Genomic DNA, 22346 nt, shown 5'->3' with positions numbered 1-22346 from the left:
CAGACTTTCTTCCTGGCACCCCTGCCTTGGCACATAGAGCACAGCAGGGGTTCTCTGTGTACCCTAGCCATGTCGATATTCCCAGTGGGACAGAAGTAGCCCAAGAAAGAGGCTGAGGCCCCTTCTCATCCTCAGAAAACACATTTGTTTCACCTCTGCATCTGGTCCTTCCAGTTCTCGAGAACATTCTGGTGTCCTTTCCCCCTGAGCTTTCCTATCTGCCCAGACCCATCCCTTTCATCTCGCCGCTGCACGTGGAGTCCAGGAAGACAATGACGAGGTGGTCATGGCTTCCTCTGAGGTGCTCTGCCTGCTGTAGCTCTTCTACGACACGCCAGAGCTTCTGCCGCCAGCCCTCCCTTGCTTTGTCTCCTGGCACCACCTTCTCGGGTCGCTTCTCAAGTCTCGGCCCATCAAGAGGAGTACAGGAGGCCTACCTCACTCACCTTGACAGAACATGGATGATTGTTCTGCAGTGCTCTTGTAGGGTCAGGGTTTATTCTTGTCTTTCCTCCCGTGTGTGTGTGTGTGTGTGTGTGTGTGTGTGTGTGTGTGTGTGTGTGTCTGTGTCTGTGTGTGTGTGTGTGTGTGTGTGTGTGTGTGTGTGTAGGCATCAGTCAGCAGTCCTTCATTCACCCCAGCTTCTCAACACGGACGCTAAAAGAGAATTTGAGGTCCGACAGCCCAGGTTCTGCCACTGATTAGCTGTGAGACTTGAGAGAAGCATGTGAGAACCCGTTTCCTCATCCATAGGCGAAGGAAGCCCAGCTTTGTCCCGGTAATAAGTGCAATACTGACATAAAGTTCTTACCGTGGAGACTTAAACATTCACCGTCAGTTTTCGGTATATGCCCTCCACATTTATTTTAGAGTTTTCGTTCACCCATTCATCTATCCAATCATTCATTCATTCATTCATTCATTCATCCATCCATGGTGTACTTAGTAAACTTCATGGCGTGTACTGGGGTATGACTAGGTCTTCTAAGATGAAAGCCATGGAGACCCAGGCTGAACAGAACAGAGAGCTGAGGCCTGCCTCCTTAGCACATGGAGAAGCAAACACACCCGGAGCACTAGGGGGCTGCCCAGTGACGGTGATATGAGTCCATCTTTCCTCCTCTTTAAATACCATTAGGACTCTGCTAAGGTGAAGGCCACAAGAAGGAAGACACATGACAGGGGAAGTGAGAGGGTCCTGGGGAAACCCCCTGCTCTACCGGGCTTCTCCGTTACAGAGAGTGGTCATGCCGTGGCTGCATAGGAGGGCGATGCCCTTCAGGGAGGCCTTGTTGAATCTGTCTGGGACTGTTCCGGAAGGAGGAAGGGCGGCGGGTGGGGCGGGGAGACAGCTGGAATGTTCTGGCCTGCTGCTCAGTGCAGTCAGTCTGCAAGAGAGGAGGGCCTCTGGACATCAAAGGTTCCTTTTGTCCCTTTCCGAGTGGCAGGGCAGCCGGGCCACTGGCTATGACTCAGGCCTGGCCCTGACGTCACCCACGGCCTGTCACTGGCCTCGGTTTGCAGCCAGGAACCTGGCCAGGGAGTGGTTCTCATAGGGGCAGCGAGTCTCAAAACGGGGAGCTCACTGCTGTGCTCTCTTCATCTCCCCACAACCCACCTCAGTTTTTTCTTCTTTTTTTTTTTTAAAGCCTGATGGAGGCCTTTTCCTGTAGATCAGCTTCCCAAAAGCAGTCAGAATGAGTGACATCATGAGAAAATTATGTGGAGCAGATCTCAACCAGAAGTTGAGGAATCCCAGAGGAAGAATGCAGTGGTAACTCCTGAGCCCAGGGAGTTGGCAAGAGTGTGGGCTTCCAAGGAGCCAGAACCTCCGAGTAAGTGAAGGCCCGCCCTTAGCCCCTCAATCATGGCCCAACACGATGGGCGCCATCTTGCTCCTGAGAGCTGGGCCTGGCGGGCTATGACCCAGAGGGGGCGTGGGGATGGCCCTTGGGACACTTTCCAAATACAACCTCAGAGGGGCCTACTCTCTCTCCCCACAGGGCCAAACAAGGATACAAAAGCAAAAGCTACCTGGGGGGTGGGGATGGTGGTGGATCAGGCTTCTTGTTTCTCTCCCAATCTGAGCGCTATTTCAAGAAGGCGAAAATATTTGTTTGGGGATCTGGGCTGTTTGCTTCCTGGACCTTCTATGGGGTGATCAGACTTAAAACAAGCCCCATTCTAGGCAAACATATGCTCTGTCTGTCAAGTAGTATTTTCACACTTTGGGGGTCTGGGGGAGAAGGGCAAGCCAGTAGGAAGGGGCCTGGGGGAGAAGGGCAAGCCAGTAGGAAGGGGCCTCGCTTGTTCAGTACGGGCTGACGCACCGTCAACATCTTAGGGCTGTCTTGGTTACGGTTCTTCATTTCCTCTTACGCTGCCACAGGGACGTCAAGCACAAAGGTGAAACCTAGGTCGTCTGTTTTAATTTCGTCTCAAAACTCCTAGGTCTTTGCATAACCTGTCCTTTTTATGTTCTGGAAGTTTCTACTCAGGAAATTTCAGTTTCTGTGAAAAGCATTTTATTCACACCCATGAGAGCTGTGGAGCAGACAGGCATACAGACAGCTATATCTCTGTCCTTCTGGCTTCTCAAGTCACCTCCCGAGTAAGCGTTGATTTTCTGCGTGTTTTCCTCGGCACACTAAGTCTGTTCTTCATACGTGAATGTAGTTTTGGGCACTGTAAAAATAAAATGTCATTTAGTGGAAAAGACAAATTTATTGTGAGCAAGTGCCCTTTGAGATTAACTATCACACTTTGATATATGGTTTGTAGGTCGTGTGTTTTACTTTTTAAATATAATTTTACAGACCGGGCCTTCTTGAAGCAAGGCTATACCGTCCTACTGTTCCTCTGGCTGAAAGATCTGAGTGCCGTGTGACAAATACTTTGGTGAGTGCCATTTGTCCCTGGTGAGTCTGTACATTTAAGTCTCTAATTCTGCTTTTGTTGTTGCTGTTGTTGTTGTTGTTGTTTTAGGAAAATAAAGGGTGGTAGAAGTCCCAGAGACTTCTGCACACAATGACAACGATTGTGTCAAGAGGGCACGTGTCCTGACAGGCTCATTGCTATCATCGACCCCAAGTATAGATGGGCTCAAACACTGCGGTGTTTACCTCTTGGTCATGTGACGGTGCAGGTTAGCTGGGGGTAACTATCTTTCACGTATTCATTCAGATTCAAGGCTGGGGATGCAGTTCATTGTGAGACTCCTTGCCCAATGTGCCCAAGTTCCTTGGTTTGATCCTCATTAAACACTAACAGAAACAAGAAAATCAAAGTTTGAAGGCGGCTCGGCTGTCTGCAGCATGTGGCTTCCAAACGTCATGGGTGTATATGTGCTTTCCTCTGTAGAAGGAGCAAGGAGTGTCTGAGGAGGTCCTTATGGGCAGAAGTGGTACACGGCACCTTCCCTCACGTTCCATTGGCTGAAACCAAGGCACATGACTACAGCTAACTACAGGGCAGCCGCTTCTCAGAGACAGCCAGGGAGATCTTCTGGGACAATGGCGATTTTCTTTGGCATTGAGTGTAAAACCTTGGAAATGCTCACATATAAAGCTGTAGAGTAGAGTGGTTAGGGATGGGGTGGGTGGATGTTAGAAGATGAGCTGGAGAAAGGCCTCATTTGCTGCCCTCCCAAGGACCCAGGTTCAGTTCCCAGCACACACATAGGGACTCACAACTCTTTGTAACTCAAGGTCAAAAGGATCCAATACCTTCTTCTGGCCTCCTTGGGCTCCAGGTGTGCACATAGCACACGAAATACTTCCAGGTAAATAAGTGCCTACACATAACAAAAATAAATAAATCTTTAAAAAGATATTAGAATGCCAGACATATAGCTGCCCACCTGTAAGCCTAGGTAGGAGACAGAGGCAAAGAGGTTACTCACGAGTTCAAGACCAACTGGTCTACGTAGTGAGTTCCAAGCCAAATAGGGATATAAAACAAGACCCTATCTCAAGCCAGCGGCAACAAATTATGGGATATGTTGAATTCCCTAATGGATACTCATAGGTTTTATCTGGTCATGTGGATAAAAAACAATGAAAGAAATTTCCCAAGGTGCCTCTGCTCATTCTGATCTTAAGACAAGGTAAACATCTCCCTGCTGCCAGTGGCCAGTGAGGCAGTAAGGGCATCCCCTCCCCTGCCTTATTTTCCTTTATCCATTCATTTGTTCAAGGCCTTTCTTGCTTTGTTCCTGATGTCCTCTTGTGTCCAGAAAACTGGATTAAATTTCTCAATGGGACTCTGCTCCCACAACCATGAGCTACAGTAATTTATCAAACATCCCTGGAGTTCTGAGCTCATGGTTCTGCCTAGCCCTGGGGACTTTGGGCGACAATTCTACCCAATCTGTACCAGGCCCTGTGGTGCTAAACTAATAAGAGGGGTCCTCTAAGACAAGACCTTCAAATAAATGTATTGGAAAAACATTTTAATATAGACTAAAAGACTTGGGCAAGAACATTAATGCTACCCCCATCAAAATATAAAAAAATATACCTGATATATATATTTTTTCTTCAGGAAAAGTTTCATTTGCCCAAACAGTGAGAGGTCAAGGTGTGATCCCTACTTGGAGACGCTTAGCTGAGTTTTTACTTTGTGTAGGTTTTCAGTCGCTGTAGGTCTTTGTACAATCCTCATCTCACTGGTAGATGTCAGGAAAGAGCTCCAGGAAAGCCTGGGCTGCATGGTGCATAGTTCTCTAGTTTTGTGGTCAAAATCTGCCTAAACAGATTCAATCTTGTCACTGGCCTTGATATTCCTGGCTTCCATATTCTCACCCTGAAGAATGAGCATTGTCCATTGTGTGGGAGGGTCTGTCACTGGCCAGTGTGACGGCCTCTTAGTTTGCTGTTTGTACCTTCACCTCAGGAGTGGACTGAATAAATAATGATTTTTCTTTTTCAAAAACATGCTTCTACCCCTGAAAGTTCGCCTTCCGGGGTTATCGAGGACTAAGTGTTCACTGAGTAGGGGGCTGAGTTAGAGTCAAGAGTAAAATATGCTGAGTGTCGGGGGTGTACTGCTTGCTGGAAGCAGGCATCTGAAGGAGTAAGTTGAGAGTAAGCACAAGGTTTCAAAAGTCTCGGCTTAACAGATTTTCAGGAAGCCAAAGGTCACAGTCAGGAAGAATGGTGTCATGGTCCACTCACGTAGGAGACTGGCTGTGTTGTAAGAAAACCCCTGGCAGTGTGACCAGAGGAGCGTGCATTTATTTTGGCTCACAGTTCCAGCAGATTCACTCCATGGTTATTGTGGTTTGTGCTCCCGAGCGGAACGTCACATCCTAGCAACAGCAATGGGTGGTGGAGGAGATTCTCATCGTAGATGCAAAGCAGAAAGACATCTATGGAGGAGACCTATGAAGGGACCAGGATCAAATAGAGCTATGATGATATGGCATCGCCGACTACTTTTTCCAGCTAGGTCCCATCTGCCAAAGTTTCCAGAACCTCCCAATGCTATCACCAACTGAGGTCCACGCTTACAACCTCTGGGGGAACATTCCGTATTCCAACCATAATACTGACTAGTCATGACTTGTTAATTTCCGCTGCCATCTAATATGATTCCCTCCATGCACACAGTATACCAGATTGACACAGGAGTGGCTTCTGACATTTCTAGCTACATTATGTGACAAGGAGAGGTGTATGATGATCAAGTCAAGTAATCAGGATTTCACGAAAGGAAACTTGCAGTGTCTGGGAAAAAGCCACAGGTCCTGTGGCCACTGACATTGTTTGGATGGCAGATGTGGTGGCCCCAGAGATGTCACCAACAAGCCAGGGTTGTGTATAAGCCTACACTTCACATTTTTAGTATTTGACATTTTGAAAATGGCGTCAAAATAGATCTCAGTGGAAAAGGGGGCTTTCGTAAGTTAGTTTCGCTTTGATCTCATGGTTTATTATTTTTCCACTTCAATTATACGTGAGTTGTGTAACCCACATTGGAGACACCACAGTCTGTGCAGAGTTAGGTCACCTGAAGATGTCTGTCTGACCTTGTTTGTCCTGAGGAACGCTAACAAGTTGAATACAGCAGTTTCACACAGGCAGCAGCCGGCCCAGTTGGTTATTTTGACCTTGGGGGTTTTATAGTTCGCAAAGTACAGAAGTGTTAGCTCTCTTCTTCCTGGCTCAGGATTATGAAGGCCCTGTTACCTCTTTTAGAGAATTTTGCAACATGCTCACGTCACATTTACGAAAGCTAAGGATTCATAGTAATTGGCTTTGTCGTTTCTCACACTGAAATCCCCTAGTTCTCGTCAAGAGCCAATTTGGAAATCACCACACAAAAGAGTTTGGGGTTTTGTTTTTAACTCAAGAAGCCTCTGGCTTTTACCAAAATTTTAAAGTTCTTTCCCTCCTCCAAAATAGTGGTTTTTGTTGTTGTGTTTGTTTGTTTGTTTGTTTTTTCTGCAATGGTGAGACAGAGTGAGTGAGGTTCTATGTGCAAAATGGTTTGGGCAACACAGGAACGTGAAAGCTAAGTCAACACTCTGTGAGAACAGTTGCCTCCCTTATGGTCAGTGTTGGTGTCTCTGTTTTGGAGACCGCTGTGAAGTAGCACTGTTTTGAAAAGAGAGAAAATTGTTTTTGAATCACCTTTCCTTAGCAACATGCCTAACCAATGAGCTATGACTCTTTCAAAGTCTCTTGATAAGGTCCGACAGGACCAGAGGCCCAAAAGGCTGCCGGCTTCAGTAAAATCCTTGAGAGAAGTGGTTGAGTTCTCTCTGTGCCTGGGATTTTCCTGAGGGCCCTAACACACTGGAACAAAGAGGCTTACTATCTACCATGGACACAAGCTTAGTTACTTTTTTGTTGCTATAATAAAATACCCTGGCAAACACAACTTCAGAAAGAAAGGGTTTATTTTGGTTCACAGTCTGGGATAGTCCAATATGGTGGGAAAGTCGCTGCAGCAAGGTTCACAGTCTGGGATAGTCCAATATGGTGGGAAAGTCGCTGCAGCAAGAGCTCGAAGCAGCCGTGCAGAGCACATCCACAAGCAGGAAGCAGAGAGCAATGAATGCTCACCCTCAGCTTGTCTTCTCCATTTCCTACAGTACCTGATCCCCGCTCAGGGAATGGTCCTGCCCACAATTAAGATGGGCTTTCCCACAAGAATGAACTTAGTCAAGATACATTGTATCAGACATTCTCAGAGACTGACTTTTAAATGACAGTTTCTCACCGGTATACTGAGAGGCTAGAGTGCTAAGTGATGGTTGAACCTGTCAAGTTGACACTGAACACTGACCATCCTAGAGGCATTGACCTTGGGCTGTACTTCCCAAGCATACAGCAGTGGAGTCAGTCTGACTGATGTGATGGGGTTACACATCTGTCCAGGATCTCATCACAGGATATCATCCCGAATCACAGAAGGAAGGAAGCAGCCTGTGAGAAGGCCTTTCTCATTGAATTAAGTTCTTTGTCATCTGCTCTCCCAAGGTTGCCTTGCAAAAGAAGTAGCTTAGGATTCCCCCAGGGATAGACTGCGTCCTCCATCTGCAGCTAGACCATGCTTGGCTAGACTTTCAACTATTACAACACTTCTCTTCCTTTTTCCATTCTATATAAGACAAATTCCTTTGTAGTTTGTTGTTTTACTCTTGGCTTTTGTTGTGTGTTGGGTTTTTATTGGTTTTGTTGCTTCTGTCCCCTCTTACTGTTATATTGTAAACATCTTTGTAATTCAAGGAGTACTCTTTGAAAACATGATTTTTTTAATGACTATTATCTTTGCACAGGCATATTTTAATTTAACCATTTTTAGCCATTTTTAAAAATGGCAATTTTGATTGTCTCTGATGCCCCACTGTTACAAATATATAAACACTCCTGTGAATGTTGATGAACACCTTGTGGACAATTTAAGAAAAATTCCCAGAAGTTGAATAATCTGATTTTTAAAGTTACCAATTGGTAAAATCTGATCCAGAAGGGCATCTGTGTCTATTCCAGAACCCAGCCCCTTTGGGTTCCTCAGACGAAAATGCATGCTCATGGGTCTCAGTGACGTCAGAAGTTCTGATCACAATCTCAGGCATTTCAGATTTATCCATATCACTCTGTGGAGACTTGGGCTAACCATGTCTAGGTTTCACCTGCTGTCTTTCAGATATCAGAAATATACATTTTAACGTGCCCTTCATATTCATATACATGCCATACAGGACCTGAGGCCTGCTTATATGTTACACATGCAAACACGTGTCTAGTTTGATACATATTCATTCCATTGGTGTTTATTACACAGGAAATAGTTAGGGAACCCTGAGCTAGTATATGGTCATATTCTGTATTGCTATAAATAACATCTGATAAGTAGAGACATCATTAAATAAGATATTTATTTAGCATATAGTTCTGGAGGTCGACAAATACGACACAGACATCTCTGCTCCAATGAGAGTCTCTGGACAAATGACATCACAGCAGTGGGAACACCTGCTACACAGAGAGGAGGGATTCAGAGAAGTGTCAGGTTTATGTATAGCAACCATTCTTGGGGGAACTGATCCCACCACACAAGACCTATAGCAATGCCCCCATGACCTAATTACCTTCCAATGAACCTCCACTTCCTAAAGATCTCACTGCCTCAACACCACCAAGCCTCCAGCACATAGACTCTGGAGGGAAAACTACCAAATCCATAGCACACGTCCAAATGAGAAATTAACTTTTCTTTTTGGCTTTGAACTTTTGCTTTAGCTGGTATGTTACAGCACAAAGATGTTATTAGACAGGGAGCCAGGAAACTATTGTAAATATGAGAGCAGTGCAGTAAACACAGATCATTGCTTCCCATGATTGCCCATAGATTCAGGGGCAGAGAGTGAACTAGACACAGGACCCAAAGATGCCCAACCTTCTAGAAGCAGACAGAAGGCACCAACAATAAGACTGACTCCTGAAGCAGCCTCCTGCCTCAGCCAGGGAAATTGTATCTGCTCTCTGATAGGTAGGTTATATCTCAGGACTCACATGTATAGTTTAGACCTTGGGGTTAGGGACCCAGGCCATCCTCTGAGTAATGCCAGCGCCCTGTGATCTCTGAAACCTGAAATGGACTTAGGAGGGCAGAGAGCAGTCATCTATAAGATACCTTCCTTCAAAACTGAGCCATAGTGGGTCTAGGGAAAGAAACTAGGTCAGCATCAGGGCAAGAGCCAAGGTTAAGTTATTAGGCAGAACTCGGGCCAGGAGACATGAACTGCGAAGTAGACAAAGCAAGGGTTTGGTGTGGAGCTCCCGTGGATCCCACCCTGAGGAAGAACATGATGAAATTCCAAGCCAGGGGAGGTGCCCATGAAGTTTGAAAGGTGCCGTGACCAGACCTTCTCACCAAAGAAGTGGGAACAGTGGGCCAGACAGCAGGGACCTGAGTGTGGAGACTTAGAAACAGGTGAAGTGGTAGTCACAGTGGAAAACCTGTTGAACGAATCCAATCAAACTTAAAAACTATCATTTAAGAGGATGCATGATGGTCTATTGCCTCTGTACAACACTGCAGAAAACATCAACCATGCCCACCTGTCATGTGATGGTCTGACAGCTCCCCACTTCTTCTCATTCTCCTAACTTGTCTGTCAAAGGGGCACATCCTGTCATGTGCCTCTCTCTCTCTCTGTCTTTCCCTCTTTGCCTCTCTGTGTGTGTGTGTGTGTGTTTTCAAGACCAAGTTTCTCAGTGTAGCCTTGGCTACATTGTCCTACCTTGCTCTGTAGACCAGGCTGGCCTTGAACTCAGAGAGCTCAGGCCTCTGCCTCTGGAGCACTGGGATTAAAAGCTTGCACCGCTGTCATTTATTTGCCTTTCAATTTCTGCCTCTACAGTCTGCTCCACTGTCTACAGTCCCCCTGTTCACATTCAGATACCATAACCCTGCACGTAATTCATCTGTGCCTACCCATGGCCACACTGTCAGCTGGTGAGGAACAACACCCTATGATAGCACTTCTCCATGCCCAGGACACCAGAGAAGCTGCTGTTATGAACAGTCCTCCATGGCTGCCCTCAGTCCCATTGGTAACTCTCTCGATTCTTGGCTTTCTGGTCCAAAGTTATGGATGCAAGCTTAGATCAGCAAAGATTCTAATGGTGTTTACGACCTCCCTCAAGCTGGGGCTCGGCTGATGGCGGCTGACATTTCAGGAATGACTGGGACAATCCATGTCCTTGCTGTGTTTGCTCCACGCGAGATTCACAGTCTTGTCGCCCTACAAATTTTTCTTAAAACAAAAAAAATGTTTTTAGTCCTAGAAGTAGTGGTGCACATCTTTAATCCCAGCCAAAGGTAGAGGCAGGTGAATCTCTCTGAGTTTGAGGCCAGCCTAGTCTACATACTGAGTTCTAGGACAGCCAAAGCTATATAGTGAAACCTTGTCTCAAAACAAACAAAAATTTTTAGATTCATATTTTATGTGCATGAGTGTCTGTTGGCATGCATGTATGTATGTATGTATGTATGTATGTATGTATGTATGTACCTACGTATGTATGTGCGCCATGCACCTGCTGCTCACAGAAGCCAGAAGAGCAGGTCAGATCCTCTGGATACTAGAGGTAGAATGGTTGTGAGCTACCATGTGGGTGCTGAGAACCAAACCCAGGTCCGCTGCAATGCTCTTAACCACTAGGTCATGTCTCCTTCAAGCCTTCTCAGCTGATGCAGTCTTCTGATACATGACCTCTGGTCATTCAGAGGACTGGGTCCTTGGGCTAGGGAACTGCACCTAACCAGAGAAATCAGAGTTCTGTGACACCTAGACAGGGTGTCTGCATCCCACAGTGACCCCAGCACACATAAACAAAAAAGTAAAAGGTGCTCAGTAGGTCTCCTGATTGCCAGGTACTGCTGGTGTCCCGACTCCTACCTGTCTGTATTGACTCCACGCCCCATCTCCACTATGAGAGCTGCATCTACCCAGTTTACAACCAGAGCTGCAGGGAGAGTCTAGCACAAGATAACTCTGTCCCTTCCCCATGAATCTGGATCACCTCCCTTGTCCTGTAGAAATAGCTGCCACTAGTCCAAGGGGTCCTTGGCTCAAAGAGGTTCAGCAGTCCCTGATGGGACATCCCATCACTGTAGCCAGGCACTACTTGGCAAACCTTCACCCATGCAGAAGAGACCAGCTATTTCCCATTACCTAAATGCCAGGCAGCATGAATGGTCACGTAGACAGTTATCAGGAAAGCTGGAACAGTGGGTGGTCTTTTAGGGACCATCCTACCCAGGGTCAGGAGCCCCAACTTTATTTTCATTTTATTGTAGGTGAGCAAAAGGAAGTGCTATACATCTACAGGAATGACTCAGATAGAAAATACAACTGTCAGCAAGTATAGGCCGGGGCGTGGGAACACTGGATGCCTTGTGCCTTGTGAGTTACCGCTAGAGTGCTATACTTACTACCCATCCCCGTACTTGCAACAGGGTCTCACCCTGAGCCCAGGCTGGCCTTCAGTTCTTCGTTCTCCTACCTCTGCTGGGATCACAGGTGTGCATCAGCTTCCTAAACTCTTTTTTGTAACTTCTCGTGACTCCTCCCCACCACATTGCCCATAAAAAAGAAACAAAATGTTATTTTTTTTTAAATTTCTTAATTTTTGTTTTCAAAATAGAGGACCGTGGCAGGTAAACGCACTTGCTGTTCTTCCAGGGGACTAAAGTTGGCTTCCTCGCAACCATAGCAGGCTGCTCTCAAACATATATATGCTTGAATATATATATATATATGTATATGTATATGTATGTATATATATATATATATATATATATATATATATATATAGAGAGAGAGAGAGAGAGAGAGAGAGAGAGAGAGCGCTACAGCTCCAGGAGATCAATGCCTCTAGCCTCCTCATGCACATATCATATGCAGACGCACATGCATAATTTAAAACAAAATAGGGTCTGGAGAGACAGCTCAGTGCTAAGGGACGTGTATTGTTCTTGCACAGGACCCAAGCTGAGTCCTTGCACCTGCATCAGGCAGCCTACGAAGTTCAACTCCAAGAGATCCACCATGTTGCTGAGCTCTTGGGACCTGTGTGTGTGTGTGTGTGTGTGTGTGTGCGCCTCTGTGTGTGTGTGTGTGTGTGTGTGTGTGTGTGCGCCTGTGTGTGCTCGCGCATGCATGCACACACACACACACACGCACACATTCATGCACTACGTACACACAAATAATAAATTTAAATAATAAACATTTTTTTAAAATGGTTTTCAAAATGAAATAAGAAGCAAAGGACATGCTCCATCCTAGGGAAGCCACGCTCCTGTTGTCTACTTGGCCGTGCAGTGTCTAATTTGGGGTTGGTTAGGTCTGTTCAGTGTTCTGGCAGCTGTGACCTCGCCCTCTGCTCCCAGACATCCCAGCTCTATGGAATGACAGCTTAGATATCCCTACACTCAGTGTGAACATGCCCTCTTCCTCCTCCCTGAGGCTGTAACTTCAAAGCTAGGTAAAGACCCCAAGATCTAAGAAATAGTCACACGGTGAAAATCGGGACAATCATCCTTCTCAGCCTGCTCCGTAATTCCATTTCCAGAATGTGCTTTGTCTGGTCTGCCCTTCATACCGATTATTCTCTTCACCTCCGCCAAGCGGCCCCGCCCTAATGGAGGGAGATTAACCCTTCTTTGCCCCCTTTCAATCTCATTTCGCTGAGAGCTTGCTTCTCACAGAGCTGCTCACTGGGCGACAGCACAGCTGAATGCTCCATGGCGAGATGGAGCCTTTCCTTTGAAGCACAGAAACGGCAGTTAAACACCTTCTTGCCCGACTTGGCCCTGAAAAGACGGTTTTGAAACTGAACTTGTTGTGAGTTGCCTGGGTCTGCAGCATGGAATTGCGTAAGAACCTGGGCATCTGGGTCAAGGGAGACTGAACTCAACACCTCAGAACCTGCTGTCTGGAGCCCAGGGTTTATTTATTCCCTGGCCCTGCAGAAGGGTCTCCGGCATCCCTGAAGTGTAGGTGACACCCTGTGCAGGAGTGATACATCTGCATACGTTAGCTCACCGTCCCCATTTCTACAAGACCTTGAGGAGGACAAAGGTTTGTCAGGCCTGGGAGGGAGCTGTTCATCAGGACAGGAACGAAGGCAGTTTGAGTTGCTGATTTTTTCTGTCAGGTTTGTGCCGATTGGTTTCGAAGCCATGCTGAACAACAGAAAATGAAACTCGCAGCTTATTTTTAGCCGCTCATGCTAACTCATGAGATGTTTCTTTGCAAACCAGATAGAAGAAAGGTGACTTCAACCAGCTAAATTTAGAATGATTGGCTTCCAGCAATTAAGCCTGGCCGTCTGATACTACCCACGTATCAGAGGCCCTGGGGCCTAGGGATCGTGCAAGCTATACTTACGATTTTGTTTAAAATGATTTTTAGTTCAGCTTTTTAAAGACGTGAGTGTATTTGCTTTGGAGAAGAAAACACATTATAAGCGCTCGTCTTCTGGCATCTGATCATTTTTGTGTAATCTACAACAGCTTCATAAGTAAGCGACAGTCTGGAATTTCTTCTAAAAGGAGCCAGTCTATAAAATCACAGAGAGCAGAGCCCTGCAAAGTGGGGGGTGTTGTTTCTTTCCCTCTGCCAGGGTCGTTAGGCATGCCAGCACTATCTTTGAACTTGAGGAAGTGTAGAAGACATTTTTTTAAACCGTCTTCCCTGTTTTACAATTCTCTGAAGCACGTGCTGGCCCCAAGGGCCTTTGGGGGGGGTTGGGGATTTAGCTCAGTGGTAGAGCGCTTGCCCAAGAAGCGCAAGGCCCTGGGTTCGTCCCCAGCTCCGAAAAAAAGAACCAAAAAAAAAAAAAAAAAGAAAAGAAAAGGGCCTTTGGGGATGACTAGGTCCTCTTTGGAGGCAGAGGTGATCTGTTAGCTCACCACCATTTCCATTTCCCCTTTCCTGTCCCGGGAAGGGTAGGTTTCACAACTTCTCAGTCAACTCAGGGTTTTTCCTTGAGGAATGAGTGGTAAAACCTTTAAAAAGGTCTTCGAAGGGACCTCCAGGGCCATTACTTTCCACATGGGCCAAATTCTGCACTGCTAGAAAGTGTCTTGCTAACCCCAAAATGGAAGGTGCCCTTGGTGGTGAGGGAACTAGTGAAAGAGTCCCATCCTTGAGTTAGGAGTCAACAGCACACTCTAATAGGCCATTCCACTGCATGAGGCAAAGCCTGGGAGACACAAAGACCCCACAGGAGGCAAGCCCAGAGACCCAGATAAAGATGGCTACTTCACTACACAAATTCTTTCTGTGCTTTCCGTTCTGTCCAAAGAAAATTGAATCACTAAGGAATGCTGGTTGAGCTGCCTTGGCTGAGGTGAGGTACACAGCTAAGACTCTGAGCTGCAGATACATTTATCTGACAAAAGAGAAGACCTGGGTTCAGCCTGGGAACATCTGTTGTCAAGGGGAGGTCCATATAGGAAGGGAGGATCCTCTTACATGAGGTACAGGTATACCTCCATAAAGCTGGGGGCAGGGTGTGATTCTTTCACAGGAGGTACATGCTGTCCATCCACAGGAAATCCTGTTTATAGTCCCACCTTTCATTTTCTACCTGATTATCATTCTCTCTAGAGAAAAGAAACTTAGCTAGACTAGCCTATCATCATGTCTGTCTGTTTAGTCAGTGGCAAACAGTCCCGGTAGCAAATGGGTCTGTTATGGGAATGCCAGTGACCCACATGGACTCCAGGTCATCAGATTCCACCCTTCAAATGCACTGGGGTGGGGTGGGGGGAGCAAAAGCAAAGACCACGCAGTTGCTGAGGCTGACGTAGCAATGCCCATTGCGAAGGTAGCCTGTGTTGAGGGTGCTCCAACTGAGGATGTCTAGTGGACTTGCTTGGGTCAAGGGGCAGTCTCCCTTCCATCTCACCAGTTTTCCCCTTTTCTTTGTTGAAAACCTCGTGTCTCAGTTTTCCCCCTCTTCCAGCTCTTTCTTGGGGTAACCACCTCTGTGTGGTCCTCGAGGCTCGATGCCTGACTCTCAGCATCAGGTCTTGACCACACGCTAACGTCTGGAAGTAGAAAGCTGGTGTCTAAGACCTGGAGGTTCTCAGTGCTCCAACTGTGCAGACACCCGCCCACTTCCCACCTCACTACACACAGTGAGGCCGTCCTTCCCTGTTCCCAGGCAGGGTGGAGCAGGTTGATAAGGAAACCCCTTAGACAGAGCCATCTCACTGGCTTACAAAATAACCTGCCACAGACACGGGAGGCAGGGGTTGGAATCTAGCTCTGGGTCTACCCAGCTGAGAAAGCAAGCCAGGGTGGGTTCTTTTAGGATCACATACAAAATGGAACTTCTATCCATACGTACAGAATGGATTTTAGTTAGGAGTAAATGAACAGTTGAAATCCCAACACTCAGGAGGCAAAAGTAAGCAGATCTCTTGAGCTTGAGGGGACTCTGGTCTATAGCGATCTTTCAGACAGCCAGAACTAGGTAGAAAACCTGTTTCAAAGAAGGAAGGGAAGGAAGGAAGGAGGGAGGGAGGGAGGGAGGGAAAGAAGGAAGGAAGAAAAGTGAGCAGCTATTGAACATTCATTCATTAAAATGACACATTTAAACAGGTACTTGAGAAAAACGTCTTGGTTGGGGATTTGGCTCAGTGGTAGAGCGCTTGCCTAGCAAGCACAAGGCCCTGGGTTCGGTCCCCAGCTCCGAAAACAAAACAAAACAAAACAAAACAAAACAAAACAAAACAAAACAGGAAAAAAAACAAGAAGAGAAAAACGTCTTACTGTCTTACAAAAAAATTAGACTCTCAAAAGCACACATTAGGTCATGAAAGAGGACTTAAGTAACTTAAATGTTTTTCTACATTCAACTCTGTCATAGTTTTCTCTTGTTTATGGTGGAAAGGTGCATTAAAATGTAGTTGAGAGAGAAAGGGTAAATCCTGAGTGGAACTCCTTGGCTTCAGAATGGCCATTGTAACTGTGCGGTTTTCATTGTGGTGTATAGCATTTGTGACTGAAAAAGTCTTTGTTAGAGTGGCTTCCTTAGTCTAGCTATGTGGTGTTTTTATTTGTGAGTTCATTACAATAAAGTAAATTTAAAAAAAAAAGTCCACTAAAAACCATATAGGAGCCGGAAAGGGCCAGGGAGGTAGCCCCAGGTCTCAGTGTGAAAGAAAATAAAAATGAACACAACAAAAAATGGTGGACATCTATCCTGAGAAATAGCTACCACCCTCAAGACTGAATCTGCTGTCTACATGCGTGTGTACACATGGGCATCTACCCCCCAACACAGACATACCTACACAAACACACAATAAAAATAAAATACAGGAAAAATACATGTTGGGGAAAAGGCCTCATAGTATGTACTTGATTTTCTGTTCAAGATAAGAATACTGTTTGAAGTTGAAACTAAGCCATCCTTGATAGGTGCATGGACTTCTTTTTTGTAACTGGAATTAAATTCTGGCTAGACGATATACAAGACACACAGTTCAGGTGTTTTATTTACAAGTCGTAAAGCCTTGATTGGAGCTATTCTAACTCATTTCCCAGCCATGTGTCCCTTGTTACTTGCTGGTTTTCCTGGCCATGGGTTCATGGTCCCTGTCCTCTGATGACGGTCTCCTCCACTCTCTGAGTCCTTTCTTCCTCCTCCCTCTCTTCCTGCAACTGAATACCCACCTACCTCACTCTATTGCCCAATCATAGGCTTTATCCCTTTATTGACCAATTAACTTGGGGAGCAAAGTTACATAGCATCACATAGTGTCTGTGACTATCTCCTCATGGGTGGAGGGAACCAGATCTTGGGGGGCTAGTATTTAGCATTTGAATACATAGCAGTACCAGACCACTCCCTCCATTTTCTTTCATTGCTAATTTAGATTAAAAGCCAGATAATCTATAACAATCCTGTTCATAAATGCTAAACATAGTAGGATGAAGGAAGTCAGCTCTTATTTTTAATGCAATGAATGGGTGAACTAAATTATTAAGGGTGTCATCTGGGTCAACTCTGTATGTATGTGGTGCTAGGGAGGAAACTCGGAACCGTATGTATACTGAGTTACACCCCAAACCTGAGGTGTAACTCGGAGAAACTGAGCTTTCCTCAATGAGATGTTGAATTGGGAGCTTTTCCCACCCACTCTGCATCATGAAACATTTACAAAGTGCAACAAACTTACCTCCAAAATGGTTACTCTGCGTTCTATTCCTAATTTCCCAACACGGCCTATTTAAGATTTGTTTTGTTTTGTTTTTGTTTCATTCTCTTTTCAAATGGCTGGGTTCTGGCTGCCTCTGGCTGGTGACAGTTTAGGTACCCACAATTCCCTGAGCCTGGTTCACATTAAACAGAGGTAGCCACAGCTACAGGGAACCAGAGTGCTCCAGGAGAACTCTTTCTCCCCAGTATGTCATCCCAGTGGGAAGACTTCCGGAGTTGTTTGGAGAGAATTATTTTGGAGTTATTTGCAGTAAGCAGTTTCACGCCTTCCATCATGCTTTCCATCGTCTAATCTCAGATTCCAATCCTAGTCTCAGTATAACAGTGATCTTTAAAACTGATGATAATAACACTGTAGGATACAATTAGTATTGTTAAATTAGAATTTATTGATATACCATAGTTAAAATAAGGATGGTTTTCAGCTTTGGTCAGTATACAGAAGTTCCCGCCCAGATCTCTGGGCAAGATACAGTCATCAGAACCGTGATGGACTTTATCAAAAATGTCAGCTAAAATATCATCCCATTATTTTCTAAGAGTCTTTTTTTTTTTAATGTATGAGCGTTTTGGCCACATATATGTCTGGGTATCACAAGTGTGCCTGGTGCTCAGAGAGTTCAGAAGAGGCCGTTGGATTCTCTGGAACTGGAATTATAGATGGTTTTGAGCCCCCATGTGGGTGCTGGGAATCAAACCCAGATCCCCTAAAAGAAAAGCCAGTGTTTTCAACTGCTGAGCCATGTCTCCAGCCCCCCTCCCAAATTACTTAAAGTCTGTTATAAATGACTTTATTGAGGGTGAGGCAGCACAAACCTTTAATCCCAGCATTCAGGAGGCAGAGGCAGACAGGTATCTGTGAGTCTGATGCTGGACTCATTTACATAGTGAGCTCCTGGCCAGTCATAGCTAGACAGTGAGATTCTGTCTCAAGAACATAGATACTAATTAATAATTAAAGACGGAAAGAAAGAAAAAGAACTCCCATACTGTTTTCAGGTCTGAATTTCATCAACCTTATAAAAAAAATTTCTGCCTCTTACATTTAAAAATTTTAAACAACAATATTAAGCATGGTGAACATTGATTCTTAAAATCAGTCGACTAGCTAACCTGATCATGAGTCCCCCTACTTGTATTTGATTAGGTATAAAATGAAACCAGCTGCGATGTTTTAAAGCCATGAATGGCATCAAGAAATATCATGCAAACCAATTCAACTGTTTATAAACCGAGGATTCCTGTGGGACCCAGTGCCCTGACTTGATGTTTTTTTTTTTTTTTTAAATGAGAAGAGTCAAGCTCTGTTCAGACTTGAATTATGCACTTTGCATAAGCCATGCCATTTAACTTTAACCCACAGGCCTGGAGATAAAATTAGCTCCTCCTGCAGAATACAGAGGCCATGGGCAAGCAAGAGCATAAGTCAGAGAAAGACGTCTGCAGCCCTGCTCTGGTCTCTAGCTTGTCCTTGCCGAATTGTTTTGGGAACCTTGTGTTTGACTTGTCAGAGCCTACAGTTTTCATCGGAGGAAAAGGGATTCTCATTTAAGCTGATGTCTGTGCATATTCCCCGAGGATGAGTGAGGGGCCTGCCATTCTTTTAAAATCCTAAGCAAATGTATATCTTTACCACTTGTAATCGTGATAAAGCTTAAATAATTCAGGCATGAGCATGGCTTTTGCTATGCCCAGTATAAAACAAGATTTATTAGTGGACAGCATCTACCCAGACTCATTCCCTAGAATATTTACAGCTAGAATTCATGTTCGTTCAAACCATGTAGGCTTGGTAAATATATCATTTGCTCACTGTTTGAGACATCACAAAATAACATCCAATATCTGTCTTTTTGTTCATTTTGACAAAGAGTAAACAAGGATGCCCAAGAGAGAGGTGTGGAAACTCTTAGACCTGGCACCTCGTTGTAAGGAGTATAAGTGTGGGACCCAACCACAGCTTCCACCCTTCCCTATAAAGCCATGGTTCTCAACCTGCTGCATATCAGATATCCTGCATAGCAGACATTTACATTATGATTCATAACAGTAACAAAATTACAGTTGTGAAGTAGCAACAAAAGTAATTTACGGTTGAGGGTCACCACTACACGAGGAACTGAATTAAAAGGGTCGCACACGGCATCAGGAAGGCTGAGAGCCGAGGCTATAAAGGAATGTACACTGTTCACTCACTCGTCTCCAGGGAACCTGGGATGGATGACCGCTGCTGTCACTGTCATTTATTATCCCAGACTGAGGAGGCACTCACTGGGCTCAGTAGTCACCACTGATTCTGTATCTTGATAGTAGGTTGTGAACCTGTAACGTGAATGTCCAGCCTTCAGATGTCATTCATGGGACTATCTCAACAGGCTGTGTGTGTCCCATGCCAAGCTATTTCCTTTAACTTTCTACTCATCTTGAAGGGATCCTGTAATGATCTTTAAAAAAACAAAACAAAACACAGAAATATTAGAAGAATGTGTTTTTGTTTTAACCCCAGGTATGAGGATGTACTGCTGCTGCTTCTGGACTGTCCGAAGCAGCTTACTATGATTTGCCTCGTGCTTTAGCAGAAGCATGATTTTGCTGGCTGCTGACTTTGGGATTCTGGGGACTTTTTAGAGGGTATATTAGTGCTAGGGCCCCGGAGAGGCATGGTGGGTGGTTGTTATTAGTTTAGGGAGGTTGTTTCCAGTTTGTTACTAGACTAGTCAAAGAAGAAACAAAAGGAAAGAAATTAGATTCAGTGACCTCTTTCCCTTCTATCCTTGTTTCTTTCCTATCTGGTGTTGGGGGCGGGGAGGAAGGGGCAGGGATAAAGGCTGGGAAAAAGAAGCCACAAAGTAGCAAAGACCAGGCACAGGATCCCGCTTTGTAGATGACCGTGGTAGTTACCTTGGTGCCTGTAACTCCTCATAACTGTCTAATTCTAGACCCCCTCAGTAAAGAAGGAATTAGCACAAGGAGACTCCATTCTAATATTCCGTCACTGTCCATATTAGCCAGAGCTTAGAGAGTAGTGATATGAGGGTCAGAAAGATGGCGCCACCGTTGCTGTTAGACCAGGAACTACTGTTTTCCTTAAAGCCCCTTTCATTTCTGGGGTTCTTGTGAGAGAGAAGTGAGCTTCAACAAGAAGGCTTGCGTGGATCAGATAAGACCCCCCCCAAATCCCTGCTTCCCGACAACCTGACAGATAAAGCCTGTGGGCTAAAGATGGGCATGTATGCTTTCCACACATCTAGAAACCACTTCTGACCCGAGGAAGAAGATAGAATTCAAACTAGAAACAACCCAGTTGTGAAGCCTAGTGCCCAGGCTGAGATTTTTCAAATGTATTTTCGCCTGTAAGCAGTTTTTAGGACACATGAATATTTTGCTGACCTCGTTATTTCCAGGCAGTCCTCGCAGAAGCTAGAGTCGCTAAAAAACTGACAAACCCAGAAAATATTAATTCATGGTTGCATTGTTAAAATTAATTAACATTAGCATGTTTGGTGATGCAATAGGCAATTAAAGACTGTGTGAGAGATGAGATGAAAAATGTAAAGATATTATGTATTTAAAATCAGGCCCTAGCATTTCATAGAAAGGCTGGCTTATAATGACAGCTCTGGGGTGTGTATGGTCTCTTTGTAGGAAAGAATCTCTTTTGTTTTCTTAAAAGACTACTTGGTATACAGCATGCTATTTTTTTTTCTTCTGTTTTAATCTGCTGATAGGATCTTTAAAAAAAAATCTACCAACCTACTCTTATTTCACTTTGGTTTTATAGCAAAATAGTATTTGCTTATGAGGTACTTCTTATAAATCCTGAATAAGCAGACATTTAATAGTTATTTTGTTCCCCGCGTTAAATGTTTTGTTGCAGTTTGAACTCGAATATGTGTATGTATGTGTGTGCTCGTGTGCTCATATGCATATGTGTGTGTATGCATGCGTCTATGTCTGAGAGAGGACGGGTCTGTGCACAAGAATTCTTGAAGGCTTTTTTAAAAAATTATCCTTCATACTTAGGAACTGGAGTCTATAGAAAGCGATCACATTTATTACCTACAGCCACACTAGGTCCCATCAATCCTGAGCAGTGGGGGAGTGGCATGAGGAAGACATCAGATTTGGTGTCTGAGTAGATGAGACTTAATTTTCAGGAAACATTCCACCCATAAAATGGATAACAGCCCTGCATCAGCCCTGACCTCCTAATGTCAATGCCATGGAGCAAGTGTGAAGCTAAAATAAGCCTCTAAGTCAGACAAAGGGACATCGCCTCTCAGCACACATCCCTTCTTGCCAGTATATACTATCCCCAGCCTTTCGCTATTCCTACAACGGGCTCGCTCGCTCTGGAGGGGGAGGGGGAAGACAAATCACTCTATGTTTGGAACATGTACGGTATGCTGCTGTACATCTGACGATTATTTAGGTTAATATCCTAAAGATAGCTCTAATTCTTTATGAAGGCCAGCTGTACATCTGAAGGAAGCCGGCATCGGTTTCTTTTCTGTACTGATTTTATTTGGTTTCACGTGCATCTTCATACCATCCTGTCTGCAGCGGTATCTGCCATTCTGTACTGCAGATACATTTAGCTGGCTACATTTACGCTGCCTGTGGTTAAAGGTTATAGAACGGATACAGACAACTGATCATGCATTCTTCTACAAGGCTGCCGGCACCTTAGGGTTTTGGAAGAAAAAAAAAATCTACAAATGCTATTTTCTTTATCAGAATCTGTCTTCACTTGGCAGTAGCTTAATAGGTCTGTTTTTTTTTTTTAATTATTACTTTTATTTTTCTTGCTGCTGCTAGCGATTCCATGAAATTAACAGTCTATAAAATGCATCCCCGAGCAGATACCTACTGCATTGCAAGCTCTCTCCAAGAAGAGGATATGACTGTATTCACTCCAGCTGACTTCCTTCCTTAGCACAAGGACTGTTTGATTTGCAGAAGCAGACGATTTATTCGACGATTCATTCACCGTGCAGCCGCACTGCCTAAGTGCATGGAATGCCTTCGACTGCCTGGTTGAAGAATTTGGAGTTTGCTAAGCAGTGGTTAGTGATTGGGCTCATCTTG

The 22346-nt window shown here is 44.9% G+C and overlaps 1 protein-coding gene and 1 long non-coding RNA gene across 11 annotated transcripts in view; one reads left to right on the top strand and one right to left on the bottom strand.

Annotated features, from left to right (window-relative positions):
* The first annotated feature begins 1088 nt into the window (after positions 1-1088).
* Positions 1089-22346, top strand: part of Zbtb38 (zinc finger and BTB domain containing 38) — a 107035-nt gene continuing 85777 nt past the window's right edge. For 3 of the 10 annotated variants that reach the window (XR_010053976.1, XR_010053974.1, XR_010053973.1), the window contains exons 1-2: positions 1090-1835; positions 2817-2898. The gene's annotated coding sequence lies outside the window, so the exon portion shown is untranslated. Of the gene's footprint in view, positions 1836-2816; positions 2919-22346 lie in introns of all 10 variants that reach the window. The other 7 variants (XM_063265581.1, XM_063265579.1, XM_063265578.1 and 4 more) reach the window with 5 other exon arrangements.
* LOC134480088 (uncharacterized) lies at positions 7742-22265 on the bottom strand. The gene is made up of 2 exons (XR_010054247.1): positions 22129-22265; positions 7742-19692 (listed from the first exon to the last, which is right to left on the bottom strand). It is a non-coding gene; the product is annotated as an uncharacterized LOC134480088 (long non-coding RNA).

Source organism: Rattus norvegicus, chromosome 8 (assembly GCF_036323735.1).
Source record: "Rattus norvegicus strain BN/NHsdMcwi chromosome 8, GRCr8, whole genome shotgun sequence".
NCBI lineage: Eukaryota > Metazoa > Chordata > Mammalia > Rodentia > Muridae > Rattus > Rattus norvegicus.
This window is presented reverse-complemented; position numbering and strand designations above follow the sequence as displayed.